This window comes from Natrix helvetica (genome assembly GCF_964273705.1).
Source record: "Natrix helvetica genome assembly, chromosome: 2".
Taxonomy (NCBI): Eukaryota; Metazoa; Chordata; class Lepidosauria; order Squamata; family Natricidae; genus Natrix; species Natrix helvetica.
This window is the reverse complement of record NC_138552.1, coordinates 223756839-223783134: the sequence shown is the minus strand read 5'-3', so window position 1 is coordinate 223783134 and position 26296 is coordinate 223756839. Positions and strand designations below refer to the sequence as shown.

The window sequence follows — 26296 nt, the reverse complement described above, 5'->3', positions numbered from 1 at the left end:
GGGAGGAGTGTTCATCAGGAGCAAATATCGTGGAAATTGCGGCCACCTGACGTCGTAGAGTGTTGGACACCAGGCCTTTGTCAAGTCCATCTTGCAAGAAGTCCAAGATGATGGGAATCGTGGCTGAAGTTGCTGAGATGTCACGAGAGGTGCACCAAGCGTCTAACAACCTCCAGGTGGCATCATAGATCCAGGTCGTGGAGGGCCGCCTGGATGGTGTGGATGACTTTGGTAGAGAGACTGCCCCTGCTCAGGAGATCCCTCTCAAGTGCCAGATGGCCAGCTGTAGCCACTGGGGCTCTGGATATTGAAGAGCCCCCTGGCTGAGAGAAATCTAGTGCGGAGTGATCCACCAAGGAGGGTTGATGGAGAGACTCACCAGATCGGCAAACCAGGTTCTCCTGGGCCAGAACGGTGCCACAAGCAAGACCTCCGCTTCCTTCAACAGGATCTTCTGGATGACTCTGGGAAGGAGAGGCAATGGCAGGAATGCATATAACAGTCCCCACGGCCATGGGCAGTGCAAGGCGTTGACTCCTTCGGCTTGCGGATCGTGAAACCTTGTGAAAAACCTGGGAAGGTGCTTGTTGGCCGGGGTGGCGAACAGGTTGACCAGCGGCCAGCCGAACCTCTGGGACAGGCGTTGGAATAGTCACCCTTCCGAGTGGTTGACCATGGCCCTGCTCAGCCAGTCCACCTGGATGTTGCTTACTCTGGAGATGTGCTCTGTCTGCATCGATTGGAGATGCTTCTCCGCACACCGACCCAGTCATTAGGGATCTGGAGTGAGTGCCGCCCTGGTGGTTGATGTGCGCCTTTGTCACTACATTGTCTGTTAGCACTCTCAAGTGATGTCCCTGTATGTTGAGGCGGAAATGGATGAGGGCCAATCTGACTGCTCTCAGCTCCAGCCAATTGATGCTGTGAGAGGCTTCGGCTGAAGACCATGTGCCCTGTGCAAGTTGATTGCGGAGGTGGGCTCCCCAGCCATAAAGGCTGGCATCCGTCGTGACGGTGAGACGGGCCATGAGGTGGCCCTCGCCAGGGCTGGAGACAGCCACCACTTGAGGGATCGACGTACCTTCGGGGAGACCAGCACCAACCTCATCGAATTGCTCTCGTTGGCCCTCTGGTAGGGCAGCAGGAGCCACTGCAAGGGATGAGAATGGAGTCTTGCCCATGGAATGATGGCCAGGCACAATATTATCTTCCCCAGGAGTTGCGACAACTGCACGACCTTGGCGTGCGGGGACCGCTGCACCTGTAGGACCCCTTTCTTTGAGGCTCACTACCCTCTCTGGGGACAGGAAGACCTGGCAGGTGACAGTGTTGATGATGGCGCCCAGGTGTTGCAACTTGGTCGTTGGTTGAAGATGACTTTTCTCAAAATTTACGGAGAAGCCATGGTCCTGAAGGACCTTCATGGTGTACCTCAGGTCTTGAATTGCCTGCTGTGGTGATGATGACTGGATTGAAGACATTGTCTAGGTAACAATGGAGCCGCACTGGACGAGATCTGAGGAAGGCTGCCACTGCTGCAAGGATCTTTGTAAACATCCTGGGGGCCAATGACAGGCCAAACGGCAAGGTCCAGTACTGGTAGTGACGGCCGGCATAAACAAATCCCAGGAACCTGCGGTGAGCTTTGCGACTCGGGATGTGGAGGTAGGCCTCTTTGAGATCTATGGAAGTTAAGATGTCTCCTGGCCTGATGCAGCCCAGGATGGACTGCAGGGACTGCATCTTGAATCTCTGGTAAGTTATGTGATAATTTAATCTTTTTAGATCTAGGATTCCCCTCCACCTCCCGGAGCCTTTGGGGACTAGGAACAGAATGGAGTAAAACCCTGTTCCTACCTGACCTGTGAAACCAGTTCTATGGCTCTGATGTCCCTGAGATGCCAGATCTCCTGTTCCATGAGAGTCTTTTTGACGGGACATGAGGGAGTGGGACAGCGGATGAAGTGTTGGGGGGGAGGGGAGAGAAATTCTAAGGTCAGACCCAAGTGGATTGTCTGTAGGACCCACTGGTCAGACTTGATCTGCTCCTATTGGGCATGGAACAACTGAAGACGCCCTCCTATGGGAGCTGTTCGGTGGTGGTCACTTATATCTTTTGAAAGGTTGGGAACCAGACCCTCCTCGAAAGGGACACCTGGAGAAATTCTGCTGGCGACCTCTGTTGCGAAATGGTTGACGGTCCTGGGACCTGTCAGCCTGCTGCGAGTAGGCTGATGGAAAGAAGCGGAGCTGGTGGAAGACTCCGCATTCCGAAAGGGCTGCCTCCTGTAAGAGTTGGAGCCCTTCCGGCCAGATTTCTTGGTGACCTATGGCATTACCTTCTTTTTGTCCTTGTTTTTTACCGGGTCCAGGACCTCCCTGAAAAGCTTGTCCTCTTTAAAGGGGGCAGAAACAAGCTTCCACTTGGAACGCATATTGACGTTCCAATGCCTGAGCCACAAGAGGCAACGGATAGTGACATTTGATGCGAAGGCCCTGGATGCAAACTTGGTCCCGCTCAGGGTGGTGTCGGCGGTATACTCAGTAGCTGCCATAATCTTATTGACATCCTGCCTTAGTTTGGTATCTCCGGCTGGAAGTTTGGTGAGCAACTGTCTCAACCAGAGAAGGGCGGTCCTAGAATGGAAGGATGCAGAGGCAGACGTTTTAATTGCCCAAGCAGTTTTATGGTGCGTTTTATGGCAGGCATTCTCTGTTTTCTTGTCCTCTGCCTTGAGTCCCTCCAGTAAATCAGGGGGGAGTATCGAGGATGAGGTAAGAGCTGCCACAGGAGGATCAATGGGAGGTAATTTAAGCAAGACTTCCAGACTGGCATCTACCGTGTACAACTTCTTATTGTTGCTACTGGGAATAGCAAGGGTGGCCGGTTGCGTCCATTGCTTTTGAACCACATTCAGAAAAAGCTTAGGAACTGGCACTATCTCTTGGGCTGACACAGGCTCCTCAAAGAGGTCTCCAGATAGATCATCAGGATCGTTAGTTGCCTGATCTGGGTGGGTGGGTGGGGGTAAGACCCCAAGTGGGTTGAGACCGTTGCCTTATTCAAGGTGGTTTTGAAGTTCGCAAGCTTAAATAAACCTGAAAAGACAGGCTTTTCGGAGGCAACACCTTCGTCCCCTGAAAACTCAGGCTCCAGCCTAGGTAGGATGTCCTCCTCTTCCCAGTTAGAATCCTCACTGGCCAGAGAGGAATGTGGAGACTGAGAAGGCTGGGTCAAGGACGCCTCCCTAGGGGTATCATGGGGCTGGAGATGTCGGGTCTTGTGCAGGCGCTTGCCCCCCTGCAGCATGCCCACCTCTATGCCCTGGGATATAGCCCTGTTAATGACCTCTTACATCTTATGCTTAGATTATGCTTAGATTAGTGGACTTGCGTCCAAGTATGCTTTGGGATTGAAACCTTTCTTGTAGAAATACCACTCTAATTCCATGCTCTTGTTATCCTTTTTGAAATTCGTTGGTCTGAAATCCTGTATCCAGAAATACAACTTGGCTGGGACTGTTATGGATTAAGACCTTCATGCTGTATTTAACACAGTTTTCAGAATTAGAGTAGATAGCGTATCCAAACGCCAGACTTTAACATTCCTTTAGTTGCACGAAAATACACAGCACTGCAAACAATGCTAATATGTTATCTTGTGTGAAGAAAGGGTATGCAAAGAAATAGAGTTCATGCCATACTTTCCTTCATTTCATGATAAACAGTTGGAATTTTGATCCAAATGAGCATTTTCAGTTTGGGAATAATTATCAGAATGACAATTTTTTTCTTGCAACTTGTTTTTACTTTACAGTTTTCCTGCAGGAAATCCCGCAATATTTAAACGTCTGCCTCATCAAATTCAGTGCTGTTTTAAATAAACTAATGCCAGCAAGCTGGCATTTGAACGGCATGCACCTATATAATCATTAGAGAGAAGCAGATGCGGAATATAAGATTGCTTGAACAATAAGCACTGCAATTTCCACAATAGCATTCTTTTAGATCTAATTGGTGCTTATGCAGATCCCTTACAAAAATATGAAAATTGCACCAGGATATTTAATGAATTTTGTGCAAAGCTCATCTGCATAAAATTACATTTCAGCAGGGAGGAAAAAAAGCCCCAAGTTCAAATGCTATTTGCTTAAGAGCCAAAACATTGTGAATTTTGCCCACTCTGTTTTAGCCTTGGTGGGCTGGCTTTCATATTTTAAATAAATACTACAAAGTTAAAGCTTCCAGCTGCAGAACCACCCATCTGTACATGTTGTTTGGGATATTTGGCAGTTCTAAAATATTATTTCTCTCCCTACCAAAAATAACACTGAAAAAAAGAGATTTATCAGTAAAACAAAAACCAAACACACATACACACACACAAAATCTTCCATACCACCTTCTAAATGGAAACACTTGTCAGCCAAATAACTATGGAGGTCTTAAAAGTGTTTTATAGCAATCAGTTGACAGGACGGTTATTACCTCAACTCCCCCCCTCCCGGGGGTCTGGCTTCCTACTGAAAGGCACTTGAATACGGTGAGTTTCCAGATCCATTGGGACTACCTGCACATTACCATAGATATGCATCAGTGGTAGACTCATCACACTTAACAAATCCACATGGCATTACATATTAAAAGCTGGTACCAGAGCTGCAGATATTTCCATCCATAATATGTTAAATGGGTACTCTTATTAGACTTAAGATCCCCTCCCCCAATGTATAAATAAACTCTTTCTCTATGTAGGGCTTGCATATGCCAGCAACTTTAAAATACGTGCTTGGCCTGATTGATCTCCAACCCCACACATTTCTTTTTGCTTCTTTTCTGTCCAGCAGAAAATAAAAGCTGTTTGGTTAATCAGTTCCCCTTGTTTTTTTTTTTTTTTACAGACTACAACCAAACTGTTAATTTACGGGGGAGGTTAAGTTTTCTACCACTATTTTTTCGACACCCAGTTCTAGCGAAATAGTTCAGGCTTGTATGAGTTTGAGTTTTAGCATATGTTTGCCTACATTAGAGAAGAGAAAAGGAGTGGAAACTTCAAGCGAAAATTGTGGCTACTGTGAAAGGGGAAACAAAAGGACATCTGTGAAGTAGGCCACAACTGGCAGAAGAGTTATTTTACCTCCAGCGCCAGCTGCTAGGGAAATCTATGCTCGCTAACCCCACAAAGAAATCTTTGTTTCACAACATAAACTCTGGAGTGGCTGGAAACTTCTTAACCGATACAAATCAAAAGCTGAAATCTTGCTTCACGTATTTATTGCAGCTATTTTGCTTTCTTTGTCTGATTCTTATTTCCTTATTCAAAATGGACAGGCTGCTGTTTTCGGGAAGGTTTTAAGGAGAGGAAAGTTTTAGAGTAACAAAGAAAGGTCATTCATTCACCACGGTGGATGGTATGTTTGAGAACGTTTGATTTTTCTGAAAATTGTAAGTGAGCACTATACTTTTGAATCTACCCTGTTGTTATTCTTGGTATTAGCCTGATCCATTTTGCTTTTGCTGCTGATAAATGTGAGAATGTAGCACTTTTAACATTAAATGAATGTTATCCTTTTTCTCTATTATAATCCTAAGAATGGTGTTCCTTGGATCAGACCTTTTAGCAACAAACAAAGGAAGAAAATGCTTATTTGGGACTTTCCTGGTCCAATTTTGCAGCCTCTATGTAAATTTGCTCACTAACATGTAGATTCATATTAGTTTAATAGTAATCCCTCCTCTTGGAGAAATTCTTCTTGCTTTTATTTATATTTTATTTATATGAATTAAGTTCTGGTTGCTAAACAACTCACCAAACACTTGCACAAAATCACTTACTCTACCTCACCTATCTTGTGCTGCTGTTTCATATCATGTTGGTGTCTTTGTTGCTGTCTCCCTGCTTGGATGGATGAGAAAACAGGAGGATGGAAGAGCCATCGAGGAAATAGGTTAGAGTTAGGGTTACTGTTTCATTTCACAGTGGGAGACAATATTGGGGGAAAGTAGAACAAACCACCCTTTGGCTTGCTCGTGTAGAACTGACAGACATGGGGCAGAATTCCCAGAGATACGGCAAGAGTTCCTTCTAATGTCCTACAGCAACAAAGAAAACGCTGCAAAAATACTTTTGCAATGTTTCCTCTAGAGCAGGAATTTAGTCTCTGTCAACTCAGTTTCACAACTCCCCTGCAGGCCACATGATGCCATTGGGTTAAGGAACAGATGCTAACTTTAGGTCCATATATGCAAAGGGCCTCAATAATTCTGAAAAATGGGTAAGGTGAATTCCTCAGCAGAACAATTTGCTTATATTTCCCTCTTCTCATAATTTTTGAAATATATTCCCAATTAAAAGTACGTTAAGGGGAAATATTGTGGTGTTGACCTACTGGATTATTGTCCTCAGGTGAACATGTGCTATGGATTAGGTTGGATTCTTCCTGGTGCTTCAGTTTCCTTCCAAATGCTAAAGGAAATGGAGTCTGGCTTCCCAGGATGCCCTTGTTCTGGGAGTGAGGGTTGATGGATAAAGGGGCCGGGATAGCTTCCAAACAATACACATTGGTATTTGGCCCCCAGGCACTAGAGAACACCAATAGTATATACAGAAATTATATGCTGGGGCATGACAAGAACACTGTTTCTTTAACAGTTCTCAGTTAAATCATGCCCATATTCATTGCTAAATGGAATAGTAGGGGAGATAGGCAGCAAACAAATCAAATCAATCTGTCAGTCATTCAGTCAATCCTATATATTTGACTCAGTTTTAACAATGCCCAACTTTAACCAACTTTGAGTGGCTTACAATATAAAAACAAAATCTAAACACAATGAAAACTAAGTACAATAAAAGAAATAAATAAAATTGTATAACTAATACAAAAGCATATGCACTTATGCGACCTATATGAAACACAACAACACGGGGTTTCACTTGCTCTCTCTCAAGGCCTGGGAGACTAACCAAGTCTTTACGGCCTTTCATAATACCATCAAGATGGGAGATGACTGGATCTTAAGGGAGACCTCATTCTGAGAGCAGGAGCCATTACCAGGAAGGCACACTTCCTAGTTCCCCCAAAATTACTGGGTTTACTTATGGGGAAGCTCTAATTTAGTCTGGTCTGTCCATTTCCCCTTGGCGGAAAATGACTTTAAGAAAAAACTCTACTTTGCTACCACTACAATCATGAATGATACAGATTAACAATTAGAAGGGAGTCGGGACCTTGTAGGTCATCTAGTCCACACACACACACACACACACACACACACACACACACACACACACACACAAGCAGACCCTACACCATTTTTTATCATTGTCAGTTTTCTTTCCTTAAAATATTGTTTTAGCATTTTTGTATATTTAATATCTCTATATTATCACATTGGAATATGGCTGGATATTTTAATAATCCTGGATGTCTACTTGTTATTGTTAGGATTACTTGTTATTGTTAGGGCAGTATTAGAAGGACTGTGTTTATTTCTGAATATTAGCAAGCAAGGCTCTTGGGGACTCAAGAACTTTGAAAGATCAAGCCATAGTCAACATTTATTATATATTGCTGCCATAAGAATACACCGTTAGAAAGGCCAGGCTAAAAAGCTAATGTTTTCTTTCATTACTAAAATTATCTACCTCCTTTGAATCTTACCACTGGACAGAAATTTTTTTTCCTACATTGCTTTCCATTAGTTATCATTTCATTTCAAGGAAGTGATTTTGTTCTATATAAGATCTTAAAGTAGAGAATTTTGGAAAATTCTCATGGGTAGACTCTGATTTTCGTATTCTCATTTAGTTCTGAAGTGAGTGAATAATTTATCTGTTTTGACAATTATCTCTCCAGTGGACTACAATGTTTTAATTCTATCCAATGGCTTCCAATACTACTATTAAATCCCAAAGGAGTAAAGTCCTAATGTTAAAGTATATCTCCTTCTCCAGCACACCCAATTTCTCTGCTCACAAATTTGCTGGAAAATTAGGTCATTTATGACCAGGGTTTATTGAACCTAACTGCTACTTTTTACCACCAACAGCACCAAATAGGATGTATGTGCTATAAAAATCCAAGGGTGAATATAGAGCAAGTTGTTAAAAACAAAATTGCCAATAGGATAAATAAGCAGTAGCAAACATTTACTGGCATGTGCTAGTTTATTTGAAACTAAAGACATAGTTTTTTTCCAACCTGAGACATTCAGTAGCAGCTGCTACATAGAACTCACCCACTGGCGTTTGTCTTTCTGGATATATGTATGGAAAGGGAGGGGGATGAGTTTATATCTGCAGTTGCTAAAAGGGATAATAATGCCAAACCTAGCACATTCCAGAAGTTGACTGACTTGCTGAAATGCAAATGTCATTGTGAGAGTTATTGAACTAAATCTGACTTTGAGAACTTTGTTATTCACTGTGTTTCACAACTAGTAACAAAGACTGTTGCTTCTGTACATTATACAGCTTGGTGAAGAAGAGGCAGCACCCTAATTAGCTGGGGAATGTGATTAGGGTAATATTCCTGACCTATCTGCTATCCTATCTTTTCATTCATTAGATAAATAAATTCTACTAATCTTTACCAGAGTCTATGCTGGGTTTCAATGCCTGCATGAAATTTCTTCAGATGTTTGCTGCGCCCAATGCCAAACTTTTTTTTTATTGATTTGAAAGAGCTATTTGCGCTATTCCATCTCAGTAAAGTTCTGTAAAAATCACTCTTTGCTTATATAACAGAATAAATTATTGAGAGACCTTCCAACTATGACAGAAAAAACATAGGTAGGCCCAGGGTCGTCCCTCCCCCCCCCTAAATGTTGTTGGTTTTCTTTTTGTCATGGAAAAAGTGTCTAAAATCTGTTTTGGAGTTTACTTGATAGTCTTTTACGATGTTGGTCTGGAAGATGAGTAATCTCATTAATCTGCACTTTGGGAATGATCATGATTCATACAGTACTGCTGTGAGGATGGAAAATAAAATATAGGCATTAAGCACTATGTAAATATAATAATGGAATAATAGAATTCCTCTGTTATATATGTTATGTGAAGATTATGCTGTTGGCCCTGGAAGGTCATATGCATTGTAAAACATCAAAACCTCTATGCCAGCTATAAGTGAGAACTTACTATTGGTCTGATTGGATCTGATATCTGTGTTTTTGCTGTTCAGTCTTCATTCAGCCTGAGCAGAATGAAAGGATAACATCTTACATAGTGTTTTGATTCTGTGGTGTATTTCTTCAATAATTATAGAGAGGGAACATGCTGCTCTGATTAGTTGTTGTTAACTGCAAAATGCAGACAAGCAGTAGTTAGCAGCAAAAAGATACAAAAATTCTCATGATCACCTATATTTTTGAAACCCATGATCAACTAAATTATTGTAGCTCTTTTAGATGTGGATGTCAAAACATAATATATAAAAATAATCTATAGTTGCCTCCAGAAGTTGTAGGTGCTCCAACTAGAGTCGGTTTTAAGAAGAGATTGGACAACCATTTGTCTGAAATATAGGATTTCCTGCTTGGAAGGTCTCTTCCAACTCTGTTATTTTGTTATTTTGAAATCAGGTCTTTGTTTTGTCTCTTACTACTGTTACCAGTCAGCACATGGTGAGATGGGCAGCAAACAAATTTAATAAATGTAATAATTAAACATATTTGTGTAAATAGGATGCATTGTAAATTGGTGGTTGTCTAGGCCGGAGGTTTTTTTTAATTTTATTGTGGACACTTAGGATTCTCTGAGAGATCAAGAGCAAAAGGCAAAGAACAAAAAAGTCCATTCATACACAGCCAATTTTCTTTTAAGTAATGTATTCCACAGCCTGAAAAAAGTTGAAAACCCTTAATCTAGGCAGTAATAAGCAATTTCTTCAAGCCCTCTTGAGATTTTTTGGTGAGAATATCCCATGAAGCTTAGATACATTTTAAATGAATCCACCTACTAAATGCGCTGGGTCCAATCTTTTAAAAGTGTTAGATTTGCCTGGCTGGATCCACCTTAAGCTAACCATGAATTTTTCTCCCTAAATAATGTAAATCTCATTGAAATCAATAGAAGTAAACAACCACCAACCAAGTCTGGATCTAGCCCCTAGGTGGCCATATGTTACACTTGGATGAAACTTTAAGAACTTTCATATATTATCATCTACTTTATTTCTTCAGCCTACTACCATAGGAGTTACTTGTAAACTTGTAAAGGAACAATCTCTTTTCTTAATATAAAAAATTATAACTTTTCTACAGTAAAGAATAAACCTTCTCTTCATATTGAAGTGAAGCATCTAGTCCATTTTCAAGCAAACAGGTAACATGTTTTTGGCAGAAGAATCAAATGCTGTTGTGTTCACATTAGTGATTGTCAGCCTCCATTTAATTACTAAACACTGTGCTTTAGGAGAGTATAGGAAACTATAACCCACCAATTTGATTGTAAACATGCTCTGGCATTAAGACAAAGCTTGCTTTAATCTCCACAATCAGGATATAGAACACATGTTTTTCAATAGAACTCTTATAAAGAAATCCTGTCCATGATTATTAGCTGTATGAGAATTTTAAAAGTCTAATTGCCTTCTATTAAATCTGTATTTATCAATTGCAGCTTTCTCTGGGAAATTATGTGCAAAAATATTCTGCATTCCAAGCTTTAACAGTTGGAGGTAGATGTCCTTAAGGATAGGGATGGGGGGAGTTCCTTTTCAAATGGCACATTTACTAATTATAAAATGCTCTTATCTCTCTGCAACCAAAGCCAAAATGAACATGTGCCTTGCACTAAGAAATCCCAGGATTGTCACAACTTGTGCCAGCTGTTGAGGTTATGACACCTGTGCCAGCATCGCCAGCTCTGCCCACTGTCATCTGTTCCAACTGTTCCATCTGCACTGTTTGTACCAATTCTCCCATTTCTGCATCTGTACCTTCTGCAGAAATGGTTCCAACAATGCCAGCTGTGTCATTGGTGCCAAATATGCCAGATGTTCTATTTGTCCACCCTGGGCCAAATCAATGTAGTTTTGTGCTCATTAGTTTTAGCCGGTAGATTCTATCTTACATTTTTTAAAAAGATGGAATCATTACTAAATCACAACTACAATTGCTTAACATCTATTTAACCATCTTCTATCTGGAAACACAACTTTTGTCATTATGTGCTCTGTCAAGATTATTCTGATCATATTAAACCATGTTCAAGTTCTGCCTTAGTGAAATTTTTCCCTTCCTAAAGATTATAAAGATTTTTTAAAGATTTTTTTTATTTTTTATTTTCAAAACAAACACAACACAAGGAATCCTCCTTCTTTACATACTGTAGAAAGTGTATCAGTTGGTTACAAAATACTTTCCTCATCTCTTCCACAGACATCAACCATAATTCATATTAACTCAAGTATTTTAACTCAGATATTTATACATATTACCATCATCATACCTCCATTTAATTTGACTATAATTGTTTAAACGTCCTTCATCATAAAATATACCAAGATTTAAAACATAACCAACCACATACTGGCGTTTCATTTGCTATTTCTAAAATCCTCCAATAACACTGAATCCTTATGGCCTATTCTAGCTAAACATCCATAGTATTTAATAACAAAGTTTTATAATCCTCCTTTCCAAATCACTGTTTACAATGTACATCCAGTTTCCTTATGTTGTACCCATACATATATATACCTTGTTATCATTAGCCCTCCTTTATTTGACTGTACCTTGTATCATAAAATTTCCCCCCTAATAATCAAAACTTAACTAAATTTAACTTAGTTTTTTTTTATTAGCCTTTATATATAACCAAAAAGATTTCTAATCTTCCTTTTAATGGGTACCATTCAATATTCATATCCAAGTATTACCATCATAACAATACATATGTATACATTATTATCATTATCAATTATTTATTTGGCTATATCTATTGGCACTAAATTTCACTAAGTTTAACTAGTTTTAGATTATGCACTTCCATCTATCAACCTGTATCTTTCCAGTAGCACAACAGTCTTATGTCTTCTGCCATTTGTGGCATCAGTCCTCTAATCATCTCCTTAATCAAATTTGTATGGACTCCCCTTAGCAACTCATTACTTATTAAGTCTCTCATGTAATTTCGATGCCCTTCTTCTGTTTCCTTAATCAACTTATCTTTAATTGTCAGTAATGTTATCAATGATGTTGCTAATAACATTTCTCTCTTTAAATCCATAAATTCTTTTGTTTTTTCTTCTTCTGTATCTTGCCATCTGGGGTAGAGTTCCCCTCCATTTAATTCCTCTTTCAGTGTTCCACTCTTTCCATTTCCAGACACAAACCAATCACCATAGATATCAGCAGATTTAATTTCTTTATAGTCATTTTCCTCTTTGGTTTTTAGGACTCTAACCTCCACTTTTTTCACTTGATAAACATTTCCAACTGCTTCATCATATTTTACTGTTAGATGCTCTAGGTTTTTCAGCTTCTTCTCTGTCCTCTCAAATGTGTTTGATAATTTCTGAATTTCTAACAATATTTTTTGCAAGCTTAGAGTTTCTTTCTGCTGTTGAAATTGTGCCATTATCTCCAGCTGACAAACACTGCTGCTCTGGCTTGGAACGTTTTTACAAGATTAAGCATAAATTCACAATAAGGTCTTATTTTCACTTTTCTCTGGTTAAAGATATACTTCAAAGGAACATCTGTATGCTTTTCTTCTTATCACTCTCTATAAACAAACAGTGAGACCATGAAGTGCCAAGCCACAATAATCAGTGAGAAAAGTAAAAGTGTTTTGTTTCCAATACACAAACCTCCAGCCTCCGAGTAGCTATGTTTTTCTTTCCCTCTGTTGTTACAATTACCTTTGTTTCCTTTTGTATATTTTTTATATTCCAAGTTAAAAAAAAAGTCAAATTCTTGAATGAGTTAGAGAAGAAAAGGGGAAAAACACCTGCAGTAATGAAGAAAGAGAATTTTAGTCCATAGGTTACAAAGAATAATAATAAAAGAGAACAATAGAAGAAGAAAACTTAATCCATTTGTTTTAAAAGGCTTGCATAAATTCCATCCATGAACATAGCATTTAAAAAATAAGATAACCCACTGTCCAAAACCATTCAAAGCTTAATTCTGCCTCTTATTTCTTCTGTTCTCAAATTTAAATTAACCTTTTTAAATTTAAATTTCTCTATCCTTCTGTTTTGGAGCCACCCTGACTTAATCAGCCTAATGGCTGGATTTTTTTGTCACTGGCTTGAAGAACTTCTCTTGGATCGATCAGGGACTTTGCAGTGTCCCTGAGAGCAGCAAGACGTATTCTTCCTGTTCACTGTCTCTGCAGGATGGTTTAGGTCCGATTGGACCACCCAGCAACAAAAGTATTGGCTGCGGTCTCGGAGCATCGAGATTGCACGTCCGTATTGTTGCGACGTTGGCTCCTACTCCACCAAGATTATAAAGATTATTGTGGGTGATGGGTAGAAATAAAGTTACAGCACGTTATAAGGCTTGAAAATGTTTTAATGATTATGAAGATTTTTCACCAATATTGATATTTCTGTAATTGTGAAATTATTCTAACAAAATAGACAAATTTAAACCAGGAAGGTCTTCACTTAAAAGTTGTAGTGCTTAAGTGTTGGAATTATAATGCATTTTAAACTGCCTCATTAGATATATAATTTTCAATTCATAGGAGAGAATAGTTTTCATCTCTTCAGCACTACATCTAAAGTTGTCTATCTGTTCTGAGCACATTTCAAAATGATCTAAACAGAATGTGGCTCAAATAATAGCAAGAATGACAGGCAGAATGAAAACTAACTCCTACATTGAGAATAGGTACGGTATATACAGCCTTGAAAAGAAGGGAAGAGTTTTAGCATATGATATCATTCCTAAAATAGTTGAAGGTGTGCAATAATATACATAAGAAGTTTAAGATGCGCACTTCATTGTAAAATGCAAGACACACAATAAAAGAGTTAAGTTAAAAGAGCAAATTCTGTTTGAAAGTTAGAAATGTAAGTCGCTCACAATCATTTCAACAATGAGATCAGTGGCACATAAATTTAATTAATAAATAAATACCTCCCTAATAGGAAGAACAATTCAGCAGGAGAACCTAAAGAAATATATCTAGAGAAGTAGTAAGTGCTTTCTCACTAGATGAGTTTAAGCATAGGTTGAACAATACTCTATTGGTATAGCTGTAATTCAAGCACTACAGCAGGAATTATTTATAAGAAAAATTTTCAAGATGAATGGGAGCTCCTTGAAAAGGTGACACAATTGTTTATACAACTGCAAACAGTTCTGATGAAAAAAAGAAACACAGAACCACCAGTATGAGTACATGTCAAATTAATGATTTGAAGACAATAAAGGAGACACAGTTGGTGAAAAGAATAGACCATCAAGAAACAATACATATAGGTAGCCTTGAATTATGTAGTTAGAGAATGCTCAGAACAAGCTGAATAGTAAAGAACAAGAACAAAGACATCCACTTGTTTTAATATATTAAAAATAAAAGGATGAGAGAAAAATATATTGCTTGATGAAGAAAGAAATGCAAAACTAATATTTGTGGGACCCGGATTGTTAACTAATTGTTAAATTAAGCTAACCTGTTAAATTAATCTTGTCTGCATAGAAAGCTTGTGTTTTACTAGGCAATTGTGAAAAGCAGAATGAAGAGCATGGAATTGAAATTTCAGGTTCATAGAATAATTGTCAAAGAATACCAATTTACTTCTAGTATATTCAAATTTCTGGGCCCAGATAAAATGCATCCTAAGATTTTGAAGGGATTTGCTGATGATCTGGAAAACAGATAATATGTCAGATAGATGCAAAAGAAAAACTACTGCTCCTATCTTCCCGAACAGGAGAAAGGAGAATCTTGAAGCAATAAAGACCAGTCAGTCTAATGTTCCTTCCTGGAAATATTCCAGACCAGCTCATAAAGAGATTGATCAGAAAGCATCTTGAAAACTGCTAGGAGTCAGCAGGGATTTTTAAATCTTATCTCATTTTTAGATATAGCTATCAAATCATAGAGCTAAGTTCCTCTTTTGGCACCGAGTGCTGTAATGGGAGCGTGTGCACACACCAGAAACCAGAAGAGCAGCTGCCTGTTGTGCATGCGTGCGCTGGGAAGATGATCTTCTGGTTTCCAGTGCATCTGGTGCACATGCATGAGTGAAGACCAGATGCCTGGTGCGCATGTGCATGCCGGAAAACAGGATATCATCTTCCCGGTGTGTGCATACGCACTGGGCTGCTCTTCTGGTTTGCGGCACTCCTGTGCATGTGAAGATCAGCTGGCTGACACACCGGAACCTGGAAGAGTAACGGGCGACAGCTCTGCATGTCACTTCCGGCACGTGTGCCATAGGTTCGCCATCACGGCTGTATGCCAATCCTATCTCATCTTCAGGACACTATTATGTTTATTCTTAGTTTATTCTTCCTGAAAACCTTTGAGAACGATGCAAACAAGGATTAATTGGGAATTAGAACTAAATCATATGATGAGAGAGAGAAAATACTGGGAACAGTTAGCTTTGGGAAGGTGATATGATAGTACTTTTTAAATACCCCCAAATATGCCACACAATAAAACATCAATAAAATTATGAAAGTGGATTCCAACTGAATGTTGGGAAAATTCCCTAAATTTTAGTGCAGTTCAGTACTGTAATCATTTCTTAGAGAAGCAATAACCTCCTATACTGTAGGTTAGACCACCATTTGTCAGGGATGCTTTAATTTGGATTCCTGCACTAAGGAGAAGGTTGGACTTGAAAATCCTTTTGAATGCTAAAATTTCATAAATGCCTGTGATTTAGGGAAGAGTCATTTTCCTGGGTTAGAATATCGGATTTGCATATAGAAGATGGAGATAGGAAATGCCGTAAACTGATCTAATTTAAGAGATATTACATCCACTATGAACAATATGTGTCACTTGGATTAATAGTCTGATTTAGTGTAGAACACTTCCCATATTTCTATTAGGGCACCCCACCTGAAAATTCATCAGATAACTATCTCTGTCTAAAAAAATACAGTTTTAAATAATAAGTTTGTTATCATCCCTAATGCACTCCATGCCCCCCCCCCCTTTTCACTATGGGTTGAAATTCTAGAAATGTTGCTATCAGCCCAAATGGCTAAATGAAACTCGGGATCTTTGTTCTTTCAAATTGTTGTGCCGGGAGACAAGAGACAAGATCTCCCTTAGCAACTGCATATAACTTTTTATGGAGTTCTGCCTCACACTTTTTCCATTACTGTTTTTTGTGGCATTTTCCCCAGGGTAAACTACTTTTAACCAAGTTAGCTGCCATCTGTCTTCCCATTAGATCATATATAGTTCTTAAATACCCCCTGCCTAGTCAATCACACTTAGCTATAGCGAATTGCCCTTATTGCTAAAGCTATGCCTACGCTAGGTCTGTAAGTATAACTGGTTCCAAACAATCTCTTTCTATATCTCTGAATAATGGGAATTGTACACATATGAATGTACTGGAAAACTCTACTAGTAAATCCCACGGAACCTCAAAACTATGCATATTTATTCTGAAACATGTCCCATTATATTGAATGAGGCTTACTTCCAGGTAAGTTAGCATATAATTGCAGCCATAAAATAATGAATTTAGTTTCAGGATACAGAGGAATTAAAGAATAGAAAATTTTCATCTTTCAATACATGCATATGAGTACAGTGGAGATATTAACCCATGCTGGAAATAGTGATTATGGAAACTGAAGGTGGTAGATAGTTATATCAGGTTAATTAAAACTGCTTGCTTGCTGTTACAGAGAAAATTAAGAATTCACAAAAAAATACATACTCCAAAGCACTTTGAAGATAAACTGTGGTTGCCATACGTTCATTAAACTGGCTGTGGTTAAATATATACTTAGAGGAAAGCTTGCAAATATCACAGAATTGAGATACTAATTGAACAAAGCTATGAACTATGAATAAGTAATTCAAGCATTGGAGTGGCCTCATCAAAGCCAATAACATTAGGTTTTCTGGAACTGGCATAGGTCCCAGATCCTAGTAGAATAATGCCCTATAAAGTAATATGGCATAATCCTTTAAAAAAAATTCTGTTATGATTTTAATCTTTCCATTGATTCAAGCGATTCCTAAACTATTTATCAATGCAAACCTGAAAACAAACACAACAAAATGCATTGGCAAATATTTCTTCAAAAAACAGATGATCCTGACCAGAAAGAAGCTCATTACTACAGAATTTGGATGAACAATACAATCAGTCCAAAACTGGCACAATTATTTGTATAACAAAGTCTTTTAAAAGCCATGCCTTGTTAGTTTGTATCATGTTCTTCAGATTACTATAGAATATATATTTGCCTGGTCCCCATGTTTTTCCCCTTCCTCTAACTATGCAGGCATATGAATATTTATAATGTTTACACCTCTAATAATACAAACTAATAAGGCATGGATTGAAAAAGAATTTGTTATACAGAAATATGAATGCCTCACAAGACGTTGTACTATTTTTCTTAATGAGGCATATTTATATTTTTCCACCATAAAGAATTAAATAAATTCTCCTACAGAAGCTTATATCACAAAAGTTATTTATCAAATAAATCACTCTCCTAGTTAATAAACACAATGCTTGAAATGTTTTACAACCTTTGTTAGGCATTCATTCTCATATTTTTTAAACAATACTGTTGGCAGGAAAGGTTCTGCCCTGTATTTACATCAAGTGAATTTTCCCAGATGATGGAACATGGAACACAGAAACTGAAAATTAATTCAATGTATAAAGGGATTCCTATACAGTAGGAAGGGAAAGAGGCACATTTTGAATATTCTGTACTTCAAACATTTAGAATTTATTAGTTATTATCAGGGGCTATAATAAAAGTATGACTGGACCACTTGATGGCAGCAAAGAATTGCTGAAAATATTAACTATGTTTATTCTCCCATCTAGCTGTGGGCTAGGACTTTGCACCCAAACTATGCTATACTTAATATTATCCACATTTGTCTGGATCCTGGAATTATTTAACAGCCACTATATTTAACCTACAACTAGCATAGTGTAATTTAGCAAAAAGCACAACAAAGAGATCCATTTGGTAGATGTAATCTGAATCAACTGCAATTTCGACAATTGATTCCCTCAACCCCGAGCAGCATCATGTAAAGCATCTGACAGCAGTAACCGGAAGGCAAGCAAGGTATGTACATGACTGTGATAAGATGCATCTTTCCACAGAAGAATTCTAAGTGATACACCAGTCCAAAAAGAGAACCTATCTCAAAATGGCATTCTTGGTTGTAGCAACTATCTGAGCTGCCAGAAGCAACACTAGAGCTGGACCATCCCGAAAGGGCAAGTCTGCTGACATTTCTCAGGGGAATAGTACCCCCTCTAAATTATTAAAGGGAAGGAATAAATATTGATCACTAGCAATAAAAAGACAACAAATGGGTCTATATCAAGGACATGATATATTTTCAAAGGTTTTGTGAAATTTTGTGTCTGTCTTAACAAGTTTTAATATTGGAGTGATTGTAGAGAGTAAGCTTGTATATTTTATCCAGATTCTACAAAGAGCTTGGCAACATAGAGACATAATATTGTATAGTGAATGAACAAAACGATTTGTCTAAATGCATCCTGCAATTGCTTCTAACCTGTTGAAATCGATAGAATTGACAATACATTATCCACAAAAGAATCCTAGTGAAAGAAAACAAATAAGGAGGGACATTAAAGAAGGCCAGATCTTTTTATAGAACTAATGAAGAAACCAAATGATAGCATATGGGAAATCAGTAACTAACATTGAAGATATATCCTATTTTAAAGCAAATACAGACTCCATTCCCCAAGGAAGTGGTGGTGAGAAAGATACGGAACCAAACAAGGGTGAAGCCTTTTGTTTTCAATGCCAGGAAAATTGTTGAAATGGAATGCTGTCTATCTCATTCTTTTGTGGCAAATGCTTTACATGCAGAACATGCTAGTTTCAGTCCCTGGCATCTTGACACGGCAAGAAAAGACTCTTGTTTGAAACCTGGAGAGCTGCTGACAGCGTGTGTTTATAGTGTGGGTCTAAATGGACCACAGGCTTGAATTATGTAAGGTAGCTTCCTCTGTTCCATCTAAAGCACATCTAGAGAAAGAGGTCAAACCTGCTTGAATGCTGAAACTCTACAGACAGACATATCATTTTTTTAAAAAATACCTTTATTCTATGCACAACTTCTTCAATGCATCTCTTAGGACTCTCCATCCCAAAGTGTTTCTGAGCTTTCTTGGGCATACCTAAAATACCAAAAATTAAATAAATGAAGAGTTTTTATGTAAATATGTTGGATAATTATTTTAAAAACTAATAATAGGTAGGCTGTCTAATCATGAAACTATTCCTCTAGTATAACAAAAACAAAACAAAAAAAACTGTCCATAAATCAATCATTTAAAAAATAACTGTTAATTATGCACGCCACACATCTACATAATCTTATGTTCTTATTACTGCTACACATGCCTTCTCCTCCCTTTCCCTCCTACCGTCATATGCCACATCCACCTGTTATATCTTACTGGTATTTAAATTAAGTTATCTGAAGGACCAATCCCTAGCACAACACATGGAAAGAATGGTCGGGGACTTTACTGAAATCCATAATTCAATAAATGTTAGGAGTACTTCATTTAGGTTGGAAAAATCTGAATGACAAGATGGCAGACTGCGTTATTTCTCTTTGCTGAAAATGAACTCAGTTTTTGCTTCCCCCAACATATTAATCCTAATATGTCTAGCAAGGTTGAGTCATGATCAGCAATGGAGAGTGAGTCAGGAATTGTACCATGATGAAACAAGAAGATTAAGACACACAAGTCTATCTAAATACAGCTTGTGTCAAGTCATAGGTCTTTGTGTATCTGGTTCTATAAAAGTTTTCAATTATTAACTCTTGAAAATCTGCATTCCTTCTTTAATAGACAGAGCTATGTCTCTGTCTGTCTGTCTGTGCATATTACACACAGAGAATGTAAATTGCTCCTGGGTTATAATTTTCCTAAATATAGAGGCATTTTTTAGCAGAGTGACATTTAAAGATAAAGATTGCCCTCACACATATGTGCTAGTCATTCCTGACTCTAGGGGGTGCTGCTCATCTCTGTTTCAAAGCCGAAGAGCCAGCGCTGTCCAAAGATGTCTCCATGGTCATGTGACCGGCATGACTAAACGCTGAAGGCGCATGAAGCGCTGTTACCTTCCTACCAAAGGTGGTCCCTATTTTTCTACTTGCATTTTTACATACTTTCAAATTGCTAGTTGGCAGAATCTGGGACTAGTAATGGGAGCTCACTCCGTTACATGGTGCTAGGGATTCAAACCACCGAACTGCTGATTGACAAGCCCGCATCTTAGCCACTGAGCCACCGCGTCCCTTATAATGACATTTACAAATACTATAGATTCCATTTACTGCTGCCCATCTCTGCCATGGTTGAGTCTCTCAGGATGGATCATGCTATTTCAGTCTTATTGATATCTTACATTCTTAATCAGTCAGAATAACAAAGCAGAAAACAGAATCAGAGAACACATTGGAAGCAAGGGCACACAAAACAAATTAGCAGATTAGTAGTTAGGACTGCAGACCAAGACTAGGCATACATGCCAGAATTCAGTTAGATCTTTCTAATTCTTCAACAACTTTGGAGATGAATGGGGACAAAAGATAAAATCAGTGTCATGCTGAAAGGTGCTTCATTGTGATGTTGCACATACATAGAAAAAGGTGAGTGTTGATGGTCTTATGCTATTTTGTCATTTGATGAAAGTGGTAGATCCTCTGAACCTTTTGGCTAGGAGGAATTAATACCTTGTACTGAGAACAAAAAGCAGAGAGGCGGAGGGAAAAAACTCCTCAACTTAAGGACCAAGTTCCAGAGAAGTGCAGAGAAAGACAAAGAAATACGATGCAAAAAAAAATTTGAGGAAAGCAAACATATAGGAAGGATAACAGACATTTTATGAAAAATGGTATGAAAAAAGATAGCAAATACATCTATAAGAAATAAGCTATGCATAGATGGCTTGTATGTATGGCAGAACTGTATGAACAGAACCCCAAAATTATTATATTGTAAAAAAAAAATTTTTATTGGTTTTTTACAAATGTTTTAGGGAAAAAGGTAAATAGGTGTAGAAAATTTTGACAGCTGCATCATGCGGGAGGTAGAAATCCCCCCGAATCTCACAACTTTAACAAAAAAGAAGAGAAAAAACATCAAAATTTGAATAAACATTGGCAGCTTTTTGTTTTTACATTCAATCATCAATGTATTCAATCATCTTTTGTATCACTTCCAAGAGTTACATTATAACAACAATTGCAAAAATGTTTCAACTCATTTTTATGATATGAGTCTTCTAAGTGTTGCATCCTCCACCCTGTCTGCTGGCAGAGCCGCGGCCCCTCCCTCCTTCACATCTTGTATACTGTCCCCTGTTTGATCTAGGAGGGCACTATTTATTTTAATGAAGGCCTCCGCCTCTGCAACTGTGTTAATTCTAATTCTACTGCCCTCCCAGAAAATCAGCATTCCTTCTGGCAGCAACCATTTAAACCAGATTCCATTGTTATATAATTTCTTTGCTAAAGAGGAGTATTTCTTATCTCTTACTTTCTTTGGAATCTATTTAAGAATGGTTATTTCTTTGTCTTTATATTTTAGTGGTCCCACCCTTTGAGCTCCTAAGACCTCATCTCTTGTGGTCTTTCTAAGAAATTTAACATGTTAAATTATAGGCCAATCTCGCTGCTAAATGCTGATTATAAAATATTTATGACAATTATGGCGGAAAGAATTAAAAATATATTAAACGAAATCATACACCCAGACCAAAACGGATTTTTACCCAACAGACACATAAAAAACAATATACGAACAATAATGGACATATTAGAATACTATGAAATACATCCAGGAAAACAAGCAGCATTGATATTTATTGACGCACAAAAAGCATTTGATCATCTGAATTGGGATTTTCTTATAAATCAACTAGCAGTAATGAACTTCAGAGATAAATTCATTGGGATGATCAGAGCAATATATTCGAGTCAGAGGGCAAAAATAATACTAAATGGGGAAGCAACAGAAGACTTCAGTATAACCAAAGGGTAAGACAGGGATGCCCACTATCCCCTTTGTTATTTATCCTCTCACTAGAGACATTGATATCACAAATCAGGCAAAATAAGGACATAAAGGGACTGAAAATTAGAACACAGGAATATAAAGTGCAGGCCTTTGCAGACGATCTTGCATTTATCATAGAGGAACCCCTAGAAACTGGACTAAAACTATTACAGGATATAAACCAATTCAGTAAAGTAGCAGGGCTTAAAATGAATAAAGAAAAAACTAAAATATTAACTAAGAATTTAACCAAAAGACAAAATGAAGAACTGGAGGAGAAACTGGGAATTTCGAGGGCCAAGAAAATTAAATATTTGGGAATATGGCTATCGGCAAAATGTATTACAATAAAAGAAGATAATTACAACAAACTGCTATGACAGATACAAAAAGATTTGGACAATTGGACTAAACTACAGATATCACTAATTGGCAGAATCTCAACAATCAAAATGAATATATTACCCAAATTACTCTATCTCTTTCAAAAAATACCAATTAAATTAGAGAAATTTTTTTCGAACAACTAAATAAAATGATATCCAAATTTATTTGGTCGGGGAAAAAACCCGTATCAAATACAAACTTCTACAAGATAGTAGAAACAGAGGCGGTTTTGGACTGCCAGATTGGGAGCTATATTACCAGGCGGCAGCCCTAACATGGTTAAAAGACTGGATCCAATTAAAAAATAAAAGAATCCTTATCCTAGAAGGTCATGATCTCCAACTAGGCTGGCACGGCTTCCTCTGGGAGGGAAAGTCTAAATCTCACTCCTACTTTCAGAGACATATAATACGGGATGCTTTGTTTAGGGTCTGGGAAAAAATAAAAAGAAAACACTACCCGAAAATCCCAAACTGGTTATCAACCATGGAGGCAATGACATATCCATTTACCATAGACCTTAGTAAAATGGTAAGATACGCAGACTTCTTAGATGGAAAAGGAGAACTAAAATCAGTACAAGATTTGAAAGCACAGGGAATAAATATAGAATGGTGGCCATACCTATAAATTAAAACAAGATTCAAAAAAGATCGGGAACAATACGGAATATATGAGACACAAGTGGAATTAGATAAAATATTACTAGGAACGGGAGGAAAAACGATCACTAGATTATATAATTTTCTTTTAAAATATAAAATGGAGGAAGAGACGGTAAAGGAGACAATGATTAGCTGGGGAAGGAATTTTGGCCATAATATAGAGTTAGAAAAATGGAATAAACTGTGGGAAAGAAATTATAAATTTATGAAGGCAGCAGCTTACAAAGAAAATCTCTATCAAATGTTTTATAGATGGCATTTCCCTCCAGCGAGATTGGCCAAAATGTACCCAAATCTATCCTCTAATTGTTAGAGATGCAATCACAAGCCTGGAACATTTTATCACATGTGGTGGACGTGCCCCAACACAAGGAAGTACTGGTGCAAAATTCAAAAGTGGCTGGAAGAAATTACTAAGCGAAAAATAGAACTCAAACCAGAAGTATTCTTACTAGGACTACTGGATCAAAAAATGGACAAACAATCTCAATATATAATCATACATATACTCACAGCAGCCAGGATTGCCTTTGCACAAAATTGGAAAGAAACTAATACACCCTCAGACGAAACTACAATCAGGAAAATACTTGAGTGTGCAGAAATGGACAAAATGACAATAGAACTAAAAGAAAGAGAAGAATCGGACTTTTATAATGTTTGGAATAAAATATACAAGTGGCTAGAAATCAAAAGCCAAAACAGGAAATAGAGAATACAAATAGATGGAGATACAAATAATGAATATTACTATAAGTGTTTATACTATGCTTGTTATATCATAGGACAAGGCTATAGTAATAGGAAGGCAATGCAGAAGGGAGAATTATATAAGCTAGGCAGGAAAGCCAATATTGAAAGCTGTAAAATTACTCTATATTGTTTTGTATGTTCTATGTTTTGTTTTGTTTTATTGTGGTTTTTTTCCTTGTTGTGTCTTTTTTTACTGTTTTTAAATATTAAAACATTCAATAAAAATTATTATTTTTAAAAAGAAATTTAACATGTACTTCCCTTGGCACGTTGTGTGTTCTAGCGTATGCTGAATTAATCCTATAAATCAGATCAATATCCCACCATAGCTGTTGTTTGTCTCTTTTAATATATTCTGCTAAAATTGTGGTCATAATCTCCTTGAGATCTTCATTCTCTGTTTCTGGCAAGTTTTGGAATCTAAGAAAAAAAGACATTCTCTCAAATTCCACCTTTATCATATGGTTTTCAAATTCTACATTCCCCTTCTGGATTGTCTTAACCTCTTCCCTCAACCCAGTCGCGCCCTCCTCCAGCACACCTATTCTCTGTTTATTTTGTGTTGTTTGTTGTTGCGTTTCTCTGAGCTGATAACTTAATCTGCCGTTTTTTTCAGTTCGTCCTGTCCCTTTAAGAGAGTTTGAAACATTTGATCAACAGATAGTTCCTTTGAGCTTTCTTCAGTCGCTTTAGGTTGTAAAAATGAAGCCAATGGTGTCTTTTGGGTAACCGGACTGGATGTAGAAGATGTTGGGGCCGAAGACGGCTTACCAGGCGGTAATTTTTTAGGACCCATATTAGGTTCAGAGATAGCTATAAGTCTGCACAAAGAAATGGCGTCTGTGGAAAGACACAACCAGGAGAAGTCACAAGGCAAGCAAGTCCAGAGGAGAGCGTAGGTCTCTATACAGCTCCAAGCCAGGTGATATAAATCAATGTTCCAAATCCAAGGGAGATACGTGCAAGGAGAGGTTCCTGGAGATCTCTAGGGTGTGATATAGTACAAAGCCAGAAATTCTTTCAAAAGGGAAATTTCATTCATAAGTGCAAGAAGAAGGAGGAAGTTGGCCATCTTGGCTCCGCCTTCACAGGAGATCAGAAAGCAACATCCAAAGTTTCCATAAAGTAGTTTAAAAGAATCAACTCAGCAAACCTCCTTTGCAATTATAGCAAGAAGTCATCCTCCCATTGCTTAAAGGAAGAGAAGGTAACTTTTAACTCTCTCTCTCTCTTCCGAGGGAGAGGGATTTTCCAATTGCCACTTTTCCGAGGGGGGGTTGAAACCCCCCCTCCAGTCTTAACACTTCAAAAGATTGAAACCAGAGTTTAAAAGAGGCTGCTATTCATCAATTAAGTAGTTAAAAAGGAGATTGAGGGAAGCTTCCCACCTCACCGCATTTCAGCTGTAACGTCCGATTAGTTGTTTCCTTCCAGGCTCTGCTCGGCGAAGGTGCACTGTTGCGCACCCCCCATGCTCCCCGGCTCCTGGGGCGAAGCTGGAGACCCCCCTGCGGCCGCTGCCGATTCAGGGGGTCCCAACAAGCCGCCCTACGGCAGGGGGCCCCTCCAAGGCTCCCTGTGCTCCCCTAAACTTAAGAGGAGCCCACTGAGAAGACGAGCAGTGGACACGAATGTCCGTCGCCTTCGGGGACCGGAAGTGATCTCCTAGAATTCCAAAATTATTGATCTGCACAAAAGTTTAACTGCTGAACTAGAGCTAGATATTTGGCAAGTGAAATTAAATAGGTCCTAGAAAATATTGGTAACAACAAAGCTACAAGAATTGATAAGATACCAACTAATATTGCAGCATTGTGTCATTGCAATTTCTATCCAGATATGAAAAACACAGCAATGGCTGAGGGACTGGAAAAGATCAATTTATACTCCAATACCAAAAGGGGTAATGTTAAAGAGTGTTGAACAATTTCAGAATCTCTTTTGTTAGAAGGACAATGCTGCAATCCAGACTTCAACAATACAAGAAACAACAGCTGCCAGTTGTACAAGCTAGATTCAGAAGCAGGACAAGACTGCAAACGTCTGGTGGATAATGGAAAAAGCAAAGGAATTCTAAAGACATTTATTTTACTTTATTATTACACTCACAAGAAGTTTAGGATAGATCTTAAAAATATGGTTATATGTTATCTGATCTGCCAATGAAAGTCTGATGACCAGGATACATAGTTAGAATGGAACATGGAATGATTAAATTGTTCAAAATTGGAAAGGAAAGAA

General features: G+C 38.3%; 1 long non-coding RNA gene across 2 annotated transcripts in view; it reads right to left on the bottom strand.

Annotated features, from left to right (window-relative positions):
* The window catches only part of LOC309387533, a 72169-nt gene that overhangs the window by 14559 nt on the left and 31314 nt on the right, over window positions 1–26296 (bottom strand). The window contains exons 2-3 of one of the 2 annotated variants that reach the window (XR_014174618.1): window positions 19273–19352; window positions 11330–12958 (exon numbers count right to left, since the gene is read on the bottom strand). This is a non-coding gene — a long non-coding RNA (uncharacterized lncRNA). Of the gene's footprint in view, window positions 1–11329; window positions 12959–19272; window positions 19353–26296 lie in introns of those variants that run through there. The other variant, XR_014174617.1, reaches the window with a different exon arrangement.